The sequence below is a fragment of the Trifolium pratense genome, linkage group LG5, assembly GCF_020283565.1.
Source record: "Trifolium pratense cultivar HEN17-A07 linkage group LG5, ARS_RC_1.1, whole genome shotgun sequence".
NCBI lineage: Eukaryota > Viridiplantae > Streptophyta > Magnoliopsida > Fabales > Fabaceae > Trifolium > Trifolium pratense.
The window spans coordinates 33,081,942-33,102,600 of record NC_060063.1 but is presented as its reverse complement, the minus strand read 5'-3'; the positions used below and the strand labels follow the sequence as shown (position 1 = coordinate 33,102,600).

At 36.1% G+C, this 20,659-nt stretch overlaps 1 long non-coding RNA gene and 1 pseudogene across 1 annotated transcript; both read left to right on the top strand.

Moving 5' to 3' along the window:
* The window catches only part of LOC123886472, a 77,646-nt pseudogene that overhangs the window by 52,150 nt on the left and 4,837 nt on the right, over positions 1 to 20,659 (top strand).
* LOC123885809 lies at positions 17,884 to 19,825 on the top strand. The gene is made up of 5 exons (XR_006801252.1): positions 17,884 to 17,942; positions 18,047 to 18,129; positions 18,368 to 18,433; positions 18,529 to 18,597; positions 19,777 to 19,825. It is a non-coding gene; the product is annotated as an uncharacterized LOC123885809 (long non-coding RNA).

Sequence of the window (20,659 nt, the reverse complement as noted above, 5' to 3'; positions counted from 1 at the left end):
TTCAACAATTCCAAGACATTTTTCCGTTGGAAATTCCAGGTTTTCCTCCGATCCGAGAAGTGGAATTTTTCATTGATTTGCATCCGGGAACGGGACCGATTTCGGAGTCTCCTTATCGAATGGCTCCAGCTGAGCTAATCGAGTTGAAAAGTCAAATAGAAGACTTGTTGGGAAAAGGATTTATAAGGCCAAGTGTATCGCCGTGGGGAGCGCCAGTTTTGTTGGTGAAAAAGAAGGATGGAAAGTCACGGTTATGTGTAGATTACCGGAAGCTCAACAAGGTGACCATTAAGAATCGTTATCCTTTGCCACGAATTGACGATTTAATGGATCAATTGAAGGATGCGTCGGTATTTTCTAAGATTGATTTGAAGTCGGGTTACCACCAGATAAGGGTGAGGGATGAAGATGTGCCAAAAACGGCATTTCGTACACGTTACGGACATTATGAATTTTTGGTAATGCCATTTGGAGTGACAAATGCACCCGCTATTTTTATGGACTACATGAATAGAATATTTCATCCATTCTTGGACAAGTTCGTCGTGGTGTTTATTGATGATATACTTGTATTTTCGAAGAGTGAAGAAGAGCACGAAGAGCATCTTCGCCTAGTTTTGCAAGTTTTGCGCGACAACAAGCTTTATGCCAATCCGTCGAAGTATGAGTTTTGGTTGGAAAAAGTGAATTTTCTCGGCCATGTTATATCAAAAGAGGGGATAGCCGTGGATCCGGCTAAGATTGATACGGTACTTTCATGGAACCAACCACAAACTGTCACGGATGTACGAAGTTTTGTGGGATTAGCGGGCTATTATCGGAGGTTCATTGAAGGTTTTGCTAAAATTGTGGCGCCGATGACACAACTTACACGAAAAGATCAACCTTTTGCTTGGACGGACAAATGTGAAGCTAGTTTTCAATTGTTGAAGAAGCTTTTGACTACATCACCGGTGTTGGTTCTACCTCAATCCGATGAGCCGTATGAAGTTTATTGTGATGCGTCGTATCAAGGGCTTGGATGTGTGCTTATGCAACACAAGAAAGCGGTATCTTATGCTTCACGACAATTAAAGGTGCATGAAAAGAATTATCCCACACACGATTTAGAGCTTGCAGCGGTAGTTTTTGCATTGAAAATTTGGAGGCATTATTTGTATGGATGCACTTTTGTGGTGTTCAGTGACCATAAAAGTTTAAAATACCTCTTCGATCAGAAGGAATTAAATATGAGGCAGAGGAGGTGGATGGAAACGCTTAAGGATTTTGACTTCACGTTTGAATATCACCCCGAAAAAGCTAATGTGGTGGCGGATGCCTTAAGTAGAAAAAGTGTGTCGGCATGTTCAGCGGTAATGGCTAGTCAACATGAATTGTTGAAGATGTTTCGAGATTTGCACCTCACTGTAAAGTTTGCACCGGGCGCTTTGAAATTGGGAATGATTACTATTTCTAGTGGGTTGTTGGAAGAAATTGCAAATTGTCAAGATGATGAATTGCTTATGTCAAAGAGAGACTTGATAATTCGAGGAACGACCACCGAATTCAAAGTGGGGGCGGATAATATTTTGAGATGTAATGGAAGGGTGTGTGTGCCGGATGTTAAGAATTTGAGGAACACAATCCTTGAGGAAGCTCACAAAAGTAAATTGAGTATCCACCCCGGAGCCACTAAAATGTATCAAGACTTGAGAAAAGATTTTTGGTGGCCGGGTATGAAAAGAAATGTGGCGGAATATGTGGCGGCGTGTTTGACATGTCAAAAAGCGAAGGTGGAGCATCAAAAACCGGCGGGAATGTTGCATCCGTTGGATATACCGGAGTGGAAGTGGGATAGTATATCCATGGACTTTATCACGGGATTGCCCAAGACAAGAAAAAGGAAGGATTCAATTTGGGTGATAGTGGATAGATTGACAAAATCCGCTCACTTTTTAGCGGTTAAAGTTACCGACACCGCGGAGAAGTTAACCGACATTTATATTGCGGAGATTGTGAAATTGCATGGAATACCTTCTAGTATTGTTTCGGATCGAGATCCAAAATTTACTTCACATTTTTGGAAAACACTTCATGATGCTTTGGGAACTAAATTGAGAATGAGTTCGGCTTATCATCCACAAACGGACGGCCAAACGGAAAGAACAAATCAATCATTGGAAGATTTGTTAAGAGCATGTGTGCTAGATGATCGAGGAAGTTGGGATGATGTGTTGCCTTTAGTGGAATTTACTTATAACAACAGTTATCATGCGAGCATCGGAATGGCTCCATTTGAGGCACTTTACGGGAGAAGATGTCAGACTCCTTTGTGTTGGTATCAAGATGGTGAAAGCATAATTGTAGGGCCTGAAATGGTGCAACAAACAACGGATAAAGTTAAGCAAATCCGGGCAAGATTGAAAGCTACGCAAGATAGGCAAAAGAGTTATGCGGATAAGCATCGTAGGCCTTTGGAATTTGAAGCGGGTGATCATGTATTTCTTAGAGTTACACCGACCACGGGTGTTGGAAGAGTTTTGAAAGCTAAGAAATTAACTCCGAAGTTTATTGGACCGTATCAAATTACGGAAAGGATAGGAAAGGTAGCTTATCGTATCGCGTTACCACCAGTACTATCTCGGATTCATGATGTGTTCCATGTTTCTCAGTTGAGAAAATATACTCCCGACCCCTCACATGTGATCAAACCGGACGATATCCACTTGAAAGAGAACTTGTCATTTGAGGTTCCGCCGATCAAGATTACGGATAGGAAGATGAAGCTTTTGAGGACAAAAGAAATACCTTTGGTTAAGGTAATTTGGAACGAAGCTACCGGAGATGCGACATGGGAACTTGAAAGCAAAATAAAAGAGCAATATCCGGAGTTATTCAACGACGTTTAAGTTTCGAGGACGAAACTTCTTTTTGGAGGGTAGTAATGTAAGACCCGTAATTTCACAGTTTATTTTGTGTAAGGAAAATAAATATTGGATAAAAGTTTTAGGGTTTTTGTTTAAGTCGTTTTGTATGTATCGTTGAAATAACGGCATTTTTGGCTGAGTTTAAGTCTGTTTTGTGCTCGTGCGCTGAAAAGGCACAGACTTTTGGGCTGTAATCCTCTTTTATGTATGAGAAGGTTTATGCAAATTCAGAATGACGAGTTTTGGATTATTCTCGCTTTTGGAAAAACGAGTAGAAATTTTACCCGCTGACGTAAAATTTTACGGTTTCCAAATTCAGTAAATTTTGGGTGGAAGTTTTATATATCTGCGCGAGTTAAGATATGTCCTGAGAATAATTTTCGAGAGTGTGGAAGAAAATTACAGTCGCGGAAAAAGATTCGGCGATAAGTTTTGGAATTATTTTAAGACGGACTTCCGTTCCGTAAGTTTTCTGTTTTTACGAATTTTGCTCGTCGCGGCGCGCGAGAGCTGTGGGGCGTGAGAGAAAATATCTAGATATTTGTTAAAGTAAAATGGATGGCTAGGATTGGCCTAGAGTTTTGTCTTTTGATCCAATGGCTAAGATGGAGCAAGATCACTTTGTCATAGGATTGTTTGGTGGACTTTTAACTTAGAAAAAAAAATTGCAAAGCTCTTCCCTCTTCCTCTCATAAACCGCCCACCTCTCTCTCTCACTCACCCTCACCATAGATTTTTCATTTCTCACCCATTCAAGCTAGGAATTGTCTTGTTGGATCAAGGAACTTGCAAGGAAATCACTCCTCATAAGGTAACTAACAAATTCCTTACCTTTGTTGCTCTAATTCTCCTAGTTTTAGAAATTGTTCTTGAGCATGTTCTTGAGAATTTACTAGGATGTTAGTTTTGGGTGTTTGTGGTTCTAGGGAAGTGTTTAGGAGTAGTTTATAAGCTTGTTTAAGCTTGGCACATGTTGGTTTCCATGGTGATTAAAACTTTCATGAAATCTTTTGTTAGGGTTTGAAAAATTGATTTAAAATGCTCATAACTTTGAAAACTTGTGTTGTGCTTTTATTTTTGGTGTTGTTTATGAACATTGTAGGGAAATGGATGTTAGAAAATGGCTTTGATTTTGTGAGACAAGGAAAAATATTTTTGTGTGTGTTCTTGAGGACTTTATGAACAAATTTTTAGAAATCCTTGTTTTGACCCTCAAAATGATTTAGTTGATCATTTCCATAGGCTTGTGAACTATTAGAGGCTTGCTATGTATTGGCATTGGAAAAATTTTGGGTGTGGTTCACATTTTCAAAACTTTTGGTCATGAGAAATTTCGGAAAAGTGTGGTAGAGGTTTCAAAATTGGTTAGGGCTTTGAGGGAGGCACAATGGTGGCCTAGGGTGAATTACCATGCAAAAAATTTTGGGAAAAAAATGGTTTTAGTGTTGTATGTGTGTTAAAGAACCTAAAATTGAATTTTCGAAATTTGAGGCTTTGCCCGGAAAATTTTTTGGGGCTTGGATTAGTAACTCGGGGGTATTATGGGATATTACCATGCCCTCGGAAGCGAAAAATTTTGAGCGGAAGTGCCACTTCCATTTTGGATGGCCGAACCTAAACTAGTGTGGGGGGAAAAATTGTGAAATTTTTCTAAGTCCACAATTTTGGAAAAAAATGATCATGCTTTGATGAAATGATCATAGGTGGGTCAAAGTTTGATTATAGAATTGTATTTGGAAAGAAAAACTTGAAACTTGCGACGCAAGAAAAACTCGATTATTTTGTCGAGATATTTTCGTAAAATTTTTAGGTTGTTTTCAAGTGTTTTGGTAGTGTATGAAAGTGTCCTTTGAAGTTTAAAACCATAGAGAGCAATGGTATGCTTTGAAAACGAAAATGTGTGGTTTTGTGAAAAATAGTGTATTTAACTTCGGAATTTTTAATCACTATGAGGAGGACTCGGAAATAATATCCGAGAGTGTTAGGAAGTGCCTTAGACACCTCTAGACCTTTGTAGATAGGTTTAGTTTCGATAAGATAATTTGGGAGAAACTTATTCATTGTCCACTCGTTATTTTTAGGAAACGCGAAACGGTAGATAGTGTGAAACATTGTGGTTTTGGTTGGAAGCATTGCCGAGGTAAGGGCACCGTTTTTATTTCCGTATTTAAATTCCGTCGATAGCATTAAGGTATGCTTTCTTGTTGTGCTTGGTTGCTTTTTGTTGTGCTTTCTTACATATAATTTGGTTTGGAATATATGTAATGTGTTGAAATGGCATAGATAGGGGTATCGTATGCTCATGCACTCATAGTACGTGGCCGCGCGAGTGGGCCGCGGGGTGTGACGATCCTGTGACGGGGTGTCCACCTTAATCCTTCGGGATCTTTGTTGAGTCCCAATACGTGACGATCCTGTGACGGGGTGTCACGGAGTGTGACGATCCTGTGACGGGGTGTCCACTCTAATCCTTGAGATTGTGTTGTTGATAGTAGAGGTAACGATCCTGTGACGGGGTGTTGCTAGAAACCTACGACTCTCCTTTTTTTGAGAGAATATTTCCGGAAATCATGCATGTAACGATCCTGTGACGGGGTGTTACCGTGGCGATCCTGTGACGGGGTGTTACCGTGGCGATCCTGTGACGGGGTGCCACACTCATTCATTAGAGGTTTGCATTAGGCTATGTGCGCACTTTATTTATTATGCGTGTGTTGAGGAAAATGATAAGTGTTTAGCCGCTTTCTATTTGGTATTTGGTATTTGTATTTCCTGTTTCCAGATGGTGACCCTTGCTTTGTATGTGATAAATGAACGGGTTATCCCCCACCTTAGATGACGGAGAGCCTAGCGAGACTGTGGGTCATGTGGATGGCGAGGACTTCGTGGACTATCCCGGAGTGTAGAGAGTAGCGCTTGTTAGGCTACATTTTTGGTTAGGCTTAGGGCCTAGTTGTATTTTGGATGACTGTATGTCTTATACATTAATACTCAGACATGTTTAGTGCCTTTTGGCCTTGTGATATATTCGGTTCATAACTCGTGTCTTTTGGTTGATGAACTTAATGTATCCGCTGTATGTAAATTATTCAGGTACACACTTTGCTTCGAGGAAGCCCTGTAATATAATGTGTTGATGTTATATTTATTTTCTATTGAATGACGAATTGCCGAGATAGCTGCGGGCGTTCACGCGCGCCAATTTATTTAAGCGTGTTGATTTTTAAAAAAAAAAAAAATACCCCTTTTTATGCTTTGAAAAACGGGGTGTTACAAAGAAGTTATGGAATTTAGTTGTTGCAAACATGGTTATCAAATTGAGATTCAAATCATTAATTAAAAGATGTTCTCCCAAAATGCATTTTTTTAGTAAAAACAAGAAACATATTCAAAATAATAAGCTCATATGTTTTATACAAACCTAATAATTCGGTGAATTCTATGGAGAGAGCTCAACTAAGTCCCTCACCTAAAATATAGGTGGACCATGATTAAAAGCCTTTAGATGAAACAACTCATCAGATCATATGGTGTGGTAGTCACACTTGATTGGACCTCGCAATTTCTTCCTTTTCTCTCTTCCGTGTATCGCTTCTCGTCCTTTTTCTTCGGTCACGACGGTCTTCCACCGCCTCCCACCTCTTAAAAATTGAATACCACACTTTTTGGATTAACAATCCTCTCTAACTCTCATCTAAACTAAGTATATCATTAAAAAAAAAACAATTTTGTAACAAAACATATATCACCCATTGGATAAAATCTTAAAGACAATAAAATCCATGTTGGATAAAGCCTTTTCAATCTTCAATATTATACAATACAAGAAACAATTTAGTCGAACAAATCACACTTGTAATTTGCTTTTTTTGCCTTTCCCATTCATCACATTTGAAATTATGAAGATGAAAAGTTCTTTTGTTTTTCTATAACAAATCATTTATGAATTAGATGAAATCAAGGGGGTGATGAAATAATGTTTTAGAGAGGGGAGAGACTATGGTGGTGGTGTGTGATTTTTTGAAAGTAACTCATAAGTTGCAGAAGTGCAGAACCAACGTGGGAGAGATGAAAAGGATTAGAGGGAATTGAGACTATGGTGGTGGTGTGTTCTTTTGTTCTCATTTTTGTTTCTAACTAATCTGAATTGTTAATGTCTTTTGTAATAATTCGCATTCTCCTGGTGTGTTCGACCCTTATATCAAGGTAACAACAAGATTTGTTTGTTTTTCTTTTTTTTTTCTTTACCCCGTGATGAAATGTCATTGCAATTGATATGAAAAATGTGTCATTATATATATTTTGCAGATGTCAAATAGCTATCCATTAAGAATGTTATGGTGCAAGAAATGTTCAAGACTTTACAATCATGCGTTTATAAAGCTTGTGAAACACCAGTCATCACGCGAAGGTGTTATCATTGCTCTGTAAAAGGTGTGTGTCTTCCACAATATTTTAGATGTACTGTATTATGTATGAACAATATGCAATGCATGTATGAATAAATCTTGCTTTTCTTTCTTTTGACTGTAGCATTTAGGATAATATAATGTAGATTTGTTATTTTGTTTTTTTAACCTTTTTTTTCTTCCTTAGAGTCATTCGAGTCAGCCAGAGAAGCTTCAGCGAGTGTAACATCGAAAGGTGCTACAAAGGTTGGGAAATCAAGTGCAAATGGTGTTTCAAAACCTGGAAATCGATCTGTATCTGCGGTATGTGGAGTATATTGTTGACTTGGTTGGGGAACCAGGAAATATTTTTGGGCCAGATTCATCAATTAATGGAGCATACGTGTCTTCCATACCTTCCCCATTTCAAATTTCTCATATGAGAGATTCTCAATCGCCCTATGCGGATGATGCTACATCTCCTCATGTGATATGTTTTAATCAGAATTCTCCCAACAATGACCTGTATTCAGGTATGCATCACTTTATATACCTGACCATTTGATCTTCTGGCTGTTTTGAACGATTATTATTTTAAGTTCAGTATATATGCAGCATTGATGATACTTGGCACTCAGTAGGGTATAAATTGTTTCATCAGGCGGGATGTTCAGTATGAATCGCACTTACAAAGTTTAGTCTCTATTAATTTTTAAAATTATGCATATCCACACAAACATCATGTTTGCATGTATAAATTGAGCTATTTACACCGTGAAGAAATTGTTATCCCCGTGTTTCATTTTCTATTTACCAAAAATTACAGATCGCCTATTGCAAATATTTAATCTTCCTTTTTCATACTGTATGGCAAATCTGATATTTCGTAGTACTTCGTTTAAAAATGATTTGGATTTCTCCTTCCCAAGTTTGTGGTGTATGAATTTTAAGATTGATAAATTCAAATTTTCAGAAATTAATCATATTTTAAAGTTGGTCTTTGTTTTTGGTCAATATTTTACGGGCCATCCACAGGAAGATCAATAACATAAAGAAACTGATTTGTACAAAAATAATAATAATGGCTTCAATTATGCTTCAGTTGATCAAACTTGTGGAGGTATGGAAGCACCTCTAAATCCATTTGATTTGAAAGGTAGAGGCAACAAATGTGCAAAATTTAGGCTTACTAATTTTTCCTTCTATTTATGAAGGTGTTTCTCAAGCTCTTCGCCCAACCTATGAAGCATTATTACATGAAATTCCATTTGTTGGGAAAGGTCAAAGAAATTTCTTACAATGAGGTCGTTGCAAATGGAAGTTCGGTGGTAAATGGGTATCCAGTCAAAGCTGGAACAGGTAGACAATAGGCTTGAAAACCAGGGTGCTGCGGATATTCCAAAATATATGAATCTTGAACCATCACTAGCAATGTACTGGCTTGAAATATCATGGGATGAGTTACGGATCAAAGAGCGCGTTGGTGCTGGTAAATTTTTCGTTTTTCCAGCTTCTCAATTTTGAAGGATTATAAATGGCATGATGACTCTAAATGTGACTTCTCTTTGCTTTATGAAGGATCATTTGGGTCTGTGTATCGTGCTGAATGGCATGGATCAGAAGTGTTATATCAAGCACTTTTTTCTTCATGCTGAAATTTGCTGTATTCTTTGCATATTCAAGGTCATGAATTTTGCTTTTAATGGAATCACAATCTATAGTTTCCTAAGTCTGTGTGATTGCATGAATAACTTTTAGCTGCCATGACGAGTTGCTATTTATTATTTTTCTATTATAAGGTAAATTGTTCTTCATTTTGGTGTATTTATTCGTTGCTTTAAAATTTTAGGATGTTGCTGTCAAAGTTTTATCAGTTCAGAATTTCCACGATGATCAGTTGAAAGAGTTTTTGAGAGAGGTTTGTTTTCCTAATATTGATATTGATTAAAAAGATGTACTGTTTTGTCTATTTATTTATTTATATATTTATTTCATAGCATCTGAGTTTCTATGATTAATTGGTGTTTGTCTGATGATGTGATCTGTTACTTTGGTATAGTGCCATGCTCTTGGATCTTTTTCTATATCTAATGAATTTCTTTTTTTTTTTTTTTTTTTTTTTTTTATAAAATGATGTTTCTATATCTTTTATTTACTATTAATCTGTTTACATTTTTTCTTGTTCAGTATTCTTAATTCTGTGAGGAAGTTACAATTCTTGTTGTTAATTTCATTGCTTCAGGTTGCAATAATGAAACGTGTTCGCCATCCAAATGTGGTGCTCTTTGTAACACCCAAACCTATTATTTATATATTTCTATCTTAGTAAAATCTTTCTCTAAATACGCGGCGGAAAATCAAAGTTTTGTTATTATAAAAGTCATGGTTCGAGCATTACACTCTTCAATCAAAATAATACTAATGTAATTAATTAGTAAAAACAGTGTTTATACAGAATAATCATTTATCAAAATGTATAGTTTTACAAATAAATATCGAAAGTCATAAAGACCCTATAGTCTAAATACAACCCTTTCCCGTGTCACAATCAGAGCAGAGCTTCACCGACGACTCGACATCGAATACCACAAAATCCTGTAAAATCTGGACCCCCAACGGTCCAGCACATAACACATAAAAGAGAGTTAGATAACATACTCAAAATATAAGTGTAAGTAAATGGTACTTAAACACTTCTTCATAAAAACATGCATAATCATACATTATACATATACATCACCATCATTCATGCATATTCATATATCATGCATATACTTCATTTATCACCTAATCAATCATCCACAAAATACACCAAACATATAGTTTCACGTCGTCTCGGACAATACCAAAACATCAACAAATATCACATAACTCAATTACCAATAGGAATATACATAAAGTTCCTAATGTAATCTAACACCACAAATACATTGTTCAGATTATGGTCATGACGGACCCTGCGTTGTTCATTTTATAGTCATGACGGACTCTGCGTTGTTCATTTTATAGTCATGACGGACTCTGCGTTGTTCATTTTATAGTCATGACGGACTCTGCTCCTCACATACGGATTAACAATCAACATTTACCAAGTATGTGTCAAACATCATTTATCATAAAATGCACACATAATCCCTAATGCAATCTAATGCTTCACATTCATGCTATGTCCTCTAGACACCTCTAATGCATGTGGTACCATCTTCTTTATTAGAGTATCTCACCTCTAATATCCTTCTTTATCGGATAAATATAATCCGATATCCTTCTTTATTGGAATATCCAATATCACATATATTCATGAATGCATGTATATGTTTTTCATGAATTCACTCACAATCATTTTAATTAGCATTAAGCTCTTCATTTACTAATGTGGAACACTATCCAACATTACTTCTTTATTAAGATAACACTATACCTTAATATTCTTCTTTATTAGAATAATATAATTCTAATATCCTTCTTTATTAAGTTGATTAACACCTTAATATACTTCTTTGACATTTAAACAAACATCATCAACACAATCAACAACAATTATATTCCACACATATAATCAACAATTCATCACAATACAATTAATCATGGTCATAAACAATCAGTAGCATTTAAAACCACCAAACAACAGTTCAGGTAATACCCCTACTAACACAGAGTACCCCTACTATACCAGAGGACCCCTACTACACATGTACTTCAGGTAATACCCCTGCTAACACATAGAACCCCTACTATCATGCAAGAACCCTTACTATCACGTAGAACCCCTACTATCATGCAAGAACCCTTACTATCACGTAGAACCCCTACTATCATGCAGAACCCCTACTATCATGCAGAACCCCTACTATCATGCAGAGACTCCTGCTAACACAGAGGATAAAAATCTACTAAAAATAATCCAAGTTTGATGTTCTAGATCCCAAATAAGTTTGATTTCACGTGTAATCAACATGTATAGACTCAAAAGGACGGTTCATTTCACCGATCTACCATTTTTACTACGAAAAAGTAGAGATTTACCATTTTTAGCTCAAAAGCTCAAGAACACAACAACTCACATCCAAAACATAACAAATACCCAATTTTAACCACAAATTCGTTCATACTACATGTTAAAAGTATATTAAACATGTTATGACCATTCTCTATCATTTCCTTTAAGAAAATCACCCAAAAACCCAAACGAAAATGGGGTGGAGAAAGTTCGGGTAAGGAGAAATCGACATTCTCCCCTTTCTCGTATCACCCACGAATATGAAATCTACTCTCTTACCTTCACCGATGAAAATCTCGAAGAATTGCTCTTGGATCTTCACTTTCCTTCTTGCCCTAGCTCACCAATGCTCTTCCTTCTCTCTAAGCTTCTCAAGAACAAGAGAAAATGAGTGTTTTCTCTCTCTACCCATGACTATATGGCGCCCCCACTAGTCCATAAGGCCCATTGGGCCTCAAGCCCAATTGGCTTGGCCCAATCACACGTTAACTCACTCTACTCGCTTAATAACTAAAGTACTCGATAAATAACTCTAGTTATTAACTTAATTAAAATGCCACGTTAAATAAGATATTTTAACACATACAAATAATAATATGAAAATTGGGTCGTTACAACTCTCCCCCACTTAAAAGATTTTCGCCCTCGAAAATTACGCGACTAAAGCACTCCGGATAACTCCTGTATCCGACCCTCCAACGAAACGCTCAAAACACTACACATTACCAAGTTTGACAAAATTAGTTTATCCCATCCAACACAATTTTTGTCCATTTATCAACAAGAGATCAAGGACGGCCAGTTCCTCAATTTGTCGATAGACAGTCAACAATCATGATATCGACATAAACCATTCCTATCAAACCGCTAAAACGTCTACTCCGCACGAAACATCCATAGACTCACATTCTACGGTACACATAATGCTACCCACAACAAGTACAACTAATCGAACACACTCCGAAAAGATACTCCCGTGGAATACTCCATAACTCCACAAATCCTATAAGTCTCTGATTCCCTCATGGATCAGTTAACCGTGTTACATCACCTATTCATATTCGAATCTTATTCCAACATATCACTCGATAATTCAATTTCAACAATCACTTGATGACCAACATTCTCAAATCTTCCTCGACACATCCTAGAAATTATCGTTTCTAACAGTCAAATTCCTTTTCTCACATAACTCTAGTCATTGAGTCGAATCCCAACACGACTATTTAGTTCCCAAGTAATCTCTCAACCAACATTTGCATTCCTTAACGCAACATTTTCCAATACCACTTCTCTTTAATCCCTTAGTAATTCGCTACTTCCAAATTAGACCACTGCCTAAAATTGGTTCTCCAAACAACCATAACGTCTATCTCGTTGATTCGAAAATGACATCTTCAACTCACCCAGAATCCATCTATCCATGTTCCCCATCATCTTGCATTGCAACAAGCATACTCTTCTCCTCTATTTATTCACTCATCGAATTCTTATTCACCTCCGACCTCTACCAATCATCATCTCTCTATGGATAGCTATCTTTAAACTCCTCCTTAGTACATTCGATACCAAAATCAAACTCTTGAATTAAGTCCACAAAGCTCCAAATACTCGTCATACGATCTAATCCCATCCATTAAATTTTAATCAACCTTTGTCTTAGTATTCTTACTAATGACTCCTTGTCTACTCTCAATATGACATTTATAGAAAATTTCCAAAAATTCTCGTCCAAAATACATCTTAAGTTATACACCAAGTCACTACCGTCCCATCATCCATGATGAAACAATTTAAAATCCTTTACTTCATTGTCACCGATTGTGACCATACCACATCAACATCCACGATGCATCTAACAAACTAGTCCTTACCGACTCTTCCATTCCATGAACCCAAATTCCTTAGCAAATACTTACTCACTCTTACCTTGTGGGCACTACCAAATGCTCTCTGACACTTACCTTAGGCATCGCCTTCAACCCTTACTATATGTGCTCAAACACAACATCTACTCACATGTGCGATAATCCTTTTCGCAAATTCTCACCTAACACAAGTCACTTCCAACATGACCTCATACTACTCATTCTCAACACGTTCTCCGACGGCTAACTTCCTTATTCTTCATCATTCAAAAATGATACCTCTCATTTAGCTTCGTCTCAACCTCTAAGACTCTACGTTCTCGTTCAACATGTGACACCAATTGTCCGGTCATTATCCAAATCCAATTACTCTTTCTTCGACAAGCCTCTCACAAAATCCTTCGAATCGTTATCCTACTTCCATCTTTGAATAAACTCGATTACTCATACAATCCTTACTTCCAACAATTCAACAACATACCAATCCTATTATTATATTTCTCAATTCCATTCTCATCTATTTTAAAACTTACTTCCCTTCCTTGATTAATTAACACCAACGGTTCACTAATCTTCACATCTCTTATGAAAATTACTTCACACACTAGACTTAGAACTCCAAATTGTTCAACCAATTCAACCTACTACCAAATGCACGACTCACGTAAAACTTCTTACTCAAGAATCCGCTACAACATCCGATCCACTTGGATGACAACTTACTTCAAAATCATCACCTCTCAAGAATCATAATCACTTCCTCTTCCTCATATTCGACTCCTTCCGATCAAACAGGTACTTCAACCTTGGTCCACAAAAATGATGCCTTCAAACTTTTAGTGCAACACACGATCTCCAACTGTTCCGAATACTCTTCATCTTACTTAACCAATCTTACTAACGCCCCACGACGAAACACTCGGTCCGACAACTTCCTCCTAGTAGTTTCTCATAACTTGTTGCTCCCATTCATTCCACTTCGAACAACGTCGCCAATTCCTGAATATTCCGCTTCAAGAACATCTCTACTCATCCAATCTTCTCACGTTCGAAACATCTCGGAGGGATATAACCTTCTCCCCCACTTATCTCAAACCCACCTACACTCTTCCACTAGAACTTCTGGTGTTCACACCTAACGGTTCTATCGTCTCTAAACATATTCTTCCTAAGAAGAAACTAGTATCGACATCGTTTACACGCATGTCGCATACAAGGGACAAAACCTAACCCACGATACCTAAACACTTACACAAAATCATGCAAGCATCCAAGTAGCCTATACTTCCCTCACTTTTCAAAGTTAGGAAATCAAAACAACACAAGAAAAATGAACATTGCAACGCAATAATTCATATTCACATTTATTCTAGTCCTAACAAACACAAGAAAACAAGAATCTCACATCTAATCAACTTAGGACAAGACATCAACAAAATAAATTTCTTGTCTGGCTCCCTCGCTTAGTAAAAGCTAGCGAGCTCCCGGCGAGACAAGTCAAAAACATTCACAGGATTTAGCAAGACTTAGCGAGGTTCATTCTTCGCCTAGCGAGCACATCCAAAATCTGGGTGCTCTGCTACGGTTTTGAACTTACGCCCACTAAAATCTCATTTTCTCGACTCACTAATCCACAAAATCCAAAACATCAAGCATATAACATCATTATAGACTTGAAAGCACAATTAGAATCATGCATCAACAATCACGACATAGAATTATGAGATCTTCATGTTTTTACTCATAAAACGCATAGCAATTCAAATTCCTAGTAATCATCTAACACATGTTATAAACAAAACATATAACAAACACATACTAGGACACATTAATATCCTACTCTTCTCACCATTTTGAAAATTTAATTTTCACTTGCCCAAAAGAAAATAACTCTATATTTTCACCAAAATCTTCAAGAAATAATATTAGTTTTTAAAATTATTTCAAATCATTACCACATGCAGTTTTATATCATGTCGGATCGTCACATGCAGTTTTATATCATGCCGGATCATCACATGCAGTTTTATATCATGCCGGATCATCACATGCAGTTTTATATCATGCCGGATCGTCAACAATTAGCAAATAAGCATCAATCAACCAAGTTTAAACTACACAAAGGTTAAACTCTAAGCATATACAACTATTATAAACATAGAAGCATAGCACTCATACAATTACTCAACAAAAGAATGGATCAATTTATCAATTCACACCACTCATAGTTCCTAAATGAACAACATAAGTGATTTCACAAAACAAACACAACAAAATTGTTAGACAAACACGACTGACACACAATACTCACTTGGTCTGACTGCACAGACCTGCTCTGATCGACACATAACCCACACAGTCCGAAGACAACGGGGCTCTGATACCAATTGTAACACCCAAACCTATTATTTATATATTTCTATCTTAGTAAAATCTTTCTCTAAATACGCGGCGGAAAATCAAAGTTTTGTTATTATAAAAGTCATGGTTCGAGCATTACACTCTTCAATCAAAATAATACTAATGTAATTAATTAGTAAAAACAGTGTTTATACAGAATAATCATTTATCAAAATGTATAGTTTTACAAATAAATATCGAAAGTCATAAAGACCCTATAGTCTAAATACAACCCTTTCCCGTGTCACAATCAGAGCAGAGCTTCACCGACGACTCGACATCGAATACCACAAAATCCTGTAAAATCTGGACCCCCAACGGTCCAGCACATAACACATAAAAGAGAGTTAGATAACATACTCAAAATATAAGTGTAAGTAAATGGTACTTAAACACTTCTTCATAAAAACATGCATAATCATACATTATACATATACATCACCATCATTCATGCATATTCATATATCATGCATATACTTCATTTATCACCTAATCAATCATCCACAAAATACACCAAACATATAGTTTCACGTCGTCTCGGACAATACCAAAACATCAACAAATATCACATAACTCAATTACCAATAGGAATATACATAAAGTTCCTAATGTAATCTAACACCACAAATACATTGTTCAGATTATGGTCATGACGGACCCTGCGTTGTTCATTTTATAGTCATGACGGACTCTGCGTTGTTCATTTTATAGTCATGACGGACTCTGCGTTGTTCATTTTATAGTCATGACGGACTCTGCTCCTCACATACGGATTAACAATCAACATTTACCAAGTATGTGTCAAACATCATTTATCATAAAATGCACACATAATCCCTAATGCAATCTAATGCTTCACATTCATGCTATGTCCTCTAGACACCTCTAATGCATGTGGTACCATCTTCTTTATTAGAGTATCTCACCTCTAATATCCTTCTTTATCGGATAAATATAATCCGATATCCTTCTTTATTGGAATATCCAATATCACATATATTCATGAATGCATGTATATGTTTTTCATGAATTCACTCACAATCATTTTAATTAGCATTAAGCTCTTCATTTACTAATGTGGAACACTATCCAACATTACTTCTTTATTAAGATAACACTATACCTTAATATTCTTCTTTATTAGAATAATATAATTCTAATATCCTTCTTTATTAAGTTGATTAACACCTTAATATACTTCTTTGACATTTAAACAAACATCATCAACACAATCAACAACAATTATATTCCACACATATAATCAACAATTCATCACAATACAATTAATCATGGTCATAAACAATCAGTAGCATTTAAAACCACCAAACAACAGTTCAGGTAATACCCCTACTAACACAGAGTACCCCTACTATACCAGAGGACCCCTACTACACATGTACTTCAGGTAATACCCCTGCTAACACATAGAACCCCTACTATCATGCAAGAACCCTTACTATCACGTAGAACCCCTACTATCATGCAAGAACCCTTACTATCACGTAGAACCCCTACTATCATGCAGAACCCCTACTATCATGCAGAACCCCTACTATCATGCAGAGACTCCTGCTAACACAGAGGATAAAAATCTACTAAAAATAATCCAAGTTTGATGTTCTAGATCCCAAATAAGTTTGATTTCACGTGTAATCAACATGTATAGACTCAAAAGGACGGTTCATTTCACCGATCTACCATTTTTACTACGAAAAAGTAGAGATTTACCATTTTTAGCTCAAAAGCTCAAGAACACAACAACTCACATCCAAAACATAACAAATACCCAATTTTAACCACAAATTCGTTCATACTACATGTTAAAAGTATATTAAACATGTTATGACCATTCTCTATCATTTCCTTTAAGAAAATCACCCAAAAACCCAAACGAAAATGGGGTGGAGAAAGTTCGGGTAAGGAGAAATCGACATTCTCCCCTTTCTCGTATCACCCACGAATATGAAATCTACTCTCTTACCTTCACCGATGAAAATCTCGAAGAATTGCTCTTGGATCTTCACTTTCCTTCTTGCCCTAGCTCACCAATGCTCTTCCTTCTCTCTAAGCTTCTCAAGAACAAGAGAAAATGAGTGTTTTCTCTCTCTACCCATGACTATATGGCGCCCCCACTAGTCCATAAGGCCCATTGGGCCTCAAGCCCAATTGGCTTGGCCCAATCACACGTTAACTCACTCTACTCGCTTAATAACTAAAGTACTCGATAAATAACTCTAGTTATTAACTTAATTAAAATGCCACGTTAAATAAGATATTTTAACACATACAAATAATAATATGAAAATTGGGTCGTTACACTCTTCATGGGTACGGTTACAAAACGGCCCCATCTATCTATAGTGACAGAGTATTAGCCTAGGTAATCAAACTTCTTCCGTAGTTAACTAAATCTGTTATAGGATTCTTGCATTAAGATTTTTGAGTGTCTTACTGTTGTTGTTTCTTGGTGTATCTATGACAAAGGTAGTTTATTTCACCTGATACATTGGCCATCAACTAGTGAAATTAAGGATCCAAGAAGAAGATTAGCAATGGCTATAGACGTGGTATGTACATAACATTATTATTCTTTTTTCACGTGAATATATTAAATTATACTTCCTCTGACCTAAAATATAAGCAAAAGTGGGTCAAATAAACTTGATGTATTTGGTTAATGATTTGGACCAAACACATCCACTTTTGTTGACCAACTTTTGCTTATATTTTGGGACGGAGGGAGTATATGATATATGCTTTATCTGATTGTAGGCTAAAGGGATCAATTATCTTCACTGTCTGAAGCCTCCAGTCGTGCACTGGGATCTCAAATCCCCGAACCTGATGATAGACAAAAATTGGAATGTAAAGGTATAATTGAACAGGCTGAGTAATTGAGTTTCTCTACGGAATTTTTAATATCTTTGTGATGGAAGATGATTATTTTTCAATTTTTTTTTGTCCAGGTGTGTGATTTCGAGTTGTCCAGATTTAAAGCGAACACTTTCTTGTCATCAAAATCTGTTGCTGGAACGGTAAGTCTCTCACACTTTAGTATGTGTTTAATCATAATGGTATACACTATCCAGTGTTGAAGTTTTCTTTCAATTAATTCGAAAACAATTTCAAGTTTGAAGATGAGACTTTTATCTGTAGTGTTACGATACATAGGCAAACCTTGATCAAGTATACAAAAGTATTGTTACTTCTTATTAACCCTGTCCTTTAAAGTTGTTCTTAAAGTCAAATGATATAATCATGATTTCTAAAGTTGATTAATTACTACAAGATACAGTTTTTAACTGTCAATTATTTTATGATGCTTGCTCAGCGGGAAGCATGTATATTCTGGTGTGCTTCACAGAAACCAATCTGTATACTCCCTCTGTTGTTTTTAGAATTTTCCAGTTACCAAAGAAGTGTTTGTTTGATAAATTAATTTCTATTATAGCTCATTTTTCACATCCTCGATTTCAACCATTTAATCCATCTCCTCATTGAAGTCTCAAAAAAATTAGTTATCAACTATTCAATTTAATCTCTGTCGTGAAACACAAATGTTCCATCCACTTTTCCCACATAAGCTCTTTCTTACTCACAATGCGGATAGCAAATTTGAATTGAAAAATGTGATCATCTTTTGGGGGGTAGGTGTATCATAATAAATTAATCTTTAAACTATTCAACTAGTGATCATTAAACTAAGGGTCGAATTGACAAAACTTAACCTTAAACTATCAAAATGACTTGAGAGGTTCTATGTGATGTAGCTAAATAGGCATATTCTTCCTTTTTATACAAGTCAGCCATTCAATTTATATTTTGCATGTTGAACTTTCACTTCATGGATCTGACCTTTAATAAGTGTGTAACTTCCTTAATAAGTTTACTTAGCATGTTCATTTGTACTGTACTTCATTAGTTCCTAATTCCTATATACAAGTCTTTTAAATTTATTTTGCACAAACCAAAAAATTACGTTGATTTATAATTAAATTTCAAATATACTCTTACCTTTGGTTGACTCACTCGCTTATTTATCACTCTTTACTAATATAAGTGTAAAATAACTGACATGCTAAGTTTATAACTGGAATAAGAAAATGTAACAATGAAATTTGAAAACGAGGAAATGAGGAGATAGTTATAAAATGTGACCTGGAAGTTTCATACAGCTGCGTGACAAAATGAAACCTTGCAATGTGTATGCTCAGGTTGTTGGATCATTTGGGACAGTGTATCGTGCTGAATGACATGGATCAGTAAGTGTTATATTAAGCACTTTTTTCTTCAAGCTGAAATTTGCTGTATTCTTTGCATATTCAAGGTCATGAATTTTGCTTTTAATGGAATCACAGTCTATAGTTTAATTGATTCATCTTGATATATACTTTTCTTCATTTAGATATTTCAGGTAAGAAGTATTCATGATGCAATCTATGTTTCACTTTAGGCTACAGATTATCTCGAGCAGGCCGGCTGAGTACAATACGGGTAATCCTAATGAGGACCTTAAAATAGAATCCTTGATAAAACAGCTGCTTTACAACACCAAGCTTTAAGCTGCATGTCCTGTTCCATTTGATGAAACTAAGTTGTGGAAAGGCCATATTGTCCCTGAGCACAAACAAAAAAATCAACATTAATTCAGAAACATCAGGTATTAACTAAAAATTAATGGAAAACGTAGCTCTCGCCTTAACTACATAGTATCATTTATTTATTTGCATAGCTTATTGTGGCTTCGTCTCTTATGGATGTGCTTTATGATGCTAATGAAGTTGTAGGAAGGACAATAGTTTAACAGTTTTTGTTATGAACCAGACTTTTTAAGTGCTTATCTGAAGACATATTTATTTTTATACTATAAACAAACACTCCTAGTATCTGCTTTGTTGTCTTACCGATGCAATTTTGATGTAGGAGGGGGGTTTATTTAGCAATTTAATATTTTAGCCAGTTTATTATTATATTTTTGCTTTGTTAATTTCGGCCCATTAGGGTTTTGTCTTTTCCCTATTTAAGCTAAACGGTTGTAGACTGACAGACAGTTTTTTTCATTCAATAAAATTATTTGAGTTTCATCTCAACCTTCGG